The sequence below is a fragment of the Mchenga conophoros genome, linkage group LG15 (genome assembly GCF_057382185.1).
Source record: "Mchenga conophoros isolate Kocher_MC1m ecotype Shallow Benthic linkage group LG15, M_conophoros_male_GT1.1, whole genome shotgun sequence".
Taxonomy (NCBI): Eukaryota; Metazoa; Chordata; class Actinopteri; order Cichliformes; family Cichlidae; genus Mchenga; species Mchenga conophoros.
Window position 1 is genome coordinate 32,528,778 of NC_140540.1, and position 3,168 is coordinate 32,531,945.

Here is a 3,168-nt window from a genome sequence, read left to right on the forward strand (position 1 = left end):
TATTTTCTTATCCTGTTCTCACTGTCTTTCCTATAAAAATTACCAAGCCACTGTGCATGGTGTGAGTTGTTCTTAGCAGCTCACCCGTGTACACGTTTGATAAAGAAAGTAACTTTGTCTCATTGTGTCCTTATTTCTCCTGGGTTTTTTACAGAGTTTTCCCCCAACATCCTTATAATTACAAAATGTTTTATGTAAGATTTAAGTTTTGTGATTTATATCTGACATCACAAAAGTATTTTGGAATTTGAATAATGTATTTTGTAACTGCAGTACACATAATACTGATTTTGAACAATTTTGTCCAGGTTCCTTGTCACCGGGCACTCCTTCAGGACCATCGCGTTCAGTTTCAGAGTCGGTGTGTCCACGGTGAGCCAGATCACCCCCAAGGCAGCGACGTCCATCTGGGACTGTCTAGTGGACGACTTCATGGCTGTGCCTTCACCTGGAGACTGGCGCTCCATCACAGAGGGATTCCAGGAGCGCTGGAACTTTCCTCTGTGCTGTGCAGCTCTGGATGGGAAGCACATCCAGACAAAGGCACCCCATATATCATATAGGAGACACACACATTGATATACACTAAATATTCATTTCATTTCTTTTTTGTGGTGCCCAAATTGATGCACCTGCTTGATTTTGTTTAAACAATTATTGCACACTTTCTGTAAATCCAGTAAACTTCTTTTCACTTCTCAAATATCACTGTGTGTGTCTCCTGTATGATATTTAACTGACATTTTTTATTGTAACAACCAACAATTTATACAGGAAAATAATGTCTATTAACAAGGTTGCCCAAACTTCTGCATCCCACTGTATCAGTATATTTTGTCATTAGTATAATATGAAATAAATTCTACATGTGTCAAGTCGTGTGCCAACATTTGCTGTGTAGTAGAACTGAGACATTAGTCATTATAAACATTTATTTGAAATAATATTAAAAGTCTCAAACAGAAAAACATTAAACATAAATATATAAAATATAAGAATTTACAGAGAGACAGGAATAAAAAGGACCAGCTGCTCTCCAGAGCAGGAACAAGGCTGAGGAGGAAATGCTCCATTGGAGACTGGTGTGGCCTCTTCAGGGACTCCAGGATGGCCAGCTCCACCGCCGATGGACCGTCCTGGGACCCGTCCCTCATCTGCCTCGGAGCCGTCCTCCTCTGTGGGCCTGTAAAACAGCACAAAACACAAAGAAATGAGAAGGCTGCTACTAGATTTTAATTTCAACATTGAAAGAAAAAAAAAACAATAACAGGATATAATCAGATTGGTTGTAGATATTTAGTAAAGGTGATCACAAGGGAATCCCACCGACTAAAAAGGTATCAGTGCTTGCTGTACATATCTGTGGGTGCAGCAGCAGGAGCTCAGGGACTGGGGATGCTCTGCTGCAGAATCAGTTGGTTCTATCAATACAGTATTAAATGTTAACAGGTTCGATATAATAATCGTAGAGTAGACAGTGGTCCCTCATTTATTGCAGGGGTTCTCAGAATAACTAGCCCCTGGTCACAGTTCTCACAATTGATTCTCAAAGTGCAAACCTTTGTAGATTGCAAAACGTAAAAGTATTATTATGCCGCGGTTTGTCTTCATCTGCCCGCCACTTTCGTGCGCCTTTTTCCCTCACGGTGCAGGTGTCTATTTCCGAATGAGGCTCATAGTTATGGGTGTTTTTGTGCTGTTTTTTCTATTGGACGCGATGGTTATCAAAACCAAACGTGATAAATTTGGCAAGCGCAGGAGATTTGTCAATCAGGCTGCAGAATGCAATGCTGTACTGTGCAATAAAAAAATCAGCGAAAAAGCAAAGCAGTGACGGATGAACAGCGGGACCACTGTGTGCTGTTTATTAATAAACAATAAAATATATTCCTAAATGATAACATGCATAAAAGCAGAACGGTATTTGTACGTCAGTGGGAAAATAGCGGTGGCTTGCTAGCTTTTGTGCGGCTTCCCCGGGTCAGTGAAAACTTTCAAAAGAGAAATGAATGAACTTACCAGGTTGCCCGATCTCTTCACATATCTTCCTCCAAGCTCGGTCCTTTTTATTCCTGTCTCGGTACTGAAAGCAGCTGGTGTCGTACAGCTCCGAGTTGTTTGCTACCGCATTGATTAGCCTTCCCCTCCATTGAAGTATGAAAGGCTTTGGCTGGATCTGCCCCTTTGACCTAGGTAACAGCCACGTCACCAGGCTCCTGATTGGTTGTCGCGGCGCGATTTGACGCTGGAGTTCAGATTTTTCCAACTCGAGCGGTAGACGCGAAACGCGCGTATGCACAAAATGCAACACAAAAACTCACGCGCGTGGTTTTATTCGCGAGTCAAACGCGCCAGACGCGCTACACTGACGCGCGTTTCACGCGTTTTGGCGTTTTCGCGACGCAAATCTGCTTCCGAATTTTCGCGGGACCCGCAATCGCGCGTCATCGCGCCTTTCCATTGACTTTACATGTAAACCTGACGCTCTATTCGCGTCCATCGCGTTCGGTGTGAACACACCGTAAGTGTCGGTGTCTTCAGTGAGAGCCAAAACAAACCAACTTTTCAGCGTGAAAAAGCTCAACTCGTGTAACCTGAGGAAACAGTAAGTTTTCTCTAAATATCTTTTTGGCTGTGGTTAGCTGTATGCCAGTCTTATGTTACAGCAGCTGTGTCGAGCTCGAGCTGCGAGTCATATTTTCGGCGCTACTTTGTAGTGAGATAAGTTTGTGGGTGTTTTGTGCAGCTTCGGCTGTCCTTTTAACTGCTCGCTGGTTAGCTAGCGTGAGCTATAAGCTAACAGCTAGCCTGGTTAAACAAGCTAGAGTTCAACGCACATGCAAACTTCTCGTCTCTACTGCTTTAACTGTTAAAACAGAAAGCAATACTGCGGGTGACAGGGTTTATTATGTCAAACAGCAGTTTGTTTAGTTTAAACAGTCTGCATTAAGCTGGGCAAACACTGCAATTTTTTTCAGTCACATTATTCAGCTCCTGCTCAGACTGTACAATTGAATCTCAGGGGTTAGAAGTTCATAGGTCACGATGCAGGGTCTCACACAATACGGCCTGATGCTCTGATGCGACCTGAGTGCTCAAACTGTGCGTCCATAACATGAAGCTTATCATACAAAATCTGTCCCTCGCTCTCCCTCTCTCTGTCTTTCA

At 43.2% G+C, this 3,168-nt stretch overlaps 1 long non-coding RNA gene across 1 annotated transcript; it reads right to left on the reverse strand.

Annotated features, from left to right (window-relative positions):
- Positions 1-914: 914 nt before the first annotated feature.
- Positions 915-2,515, reverse strand: LOC146558670 (uncharacterized). The gene is made up of 2 exons (XR_014888719.1): positions 2,020-2,515; positions 915-1,183 (listed from the first exon to the last, which is right to left on the reverse strand). It is a non-coding gene; the product is annotated as an uncharacterized LOC146558670 (long non-coding RNA).
- Positions 2,516-3,168: the final 653 nt, after the last annotated feature.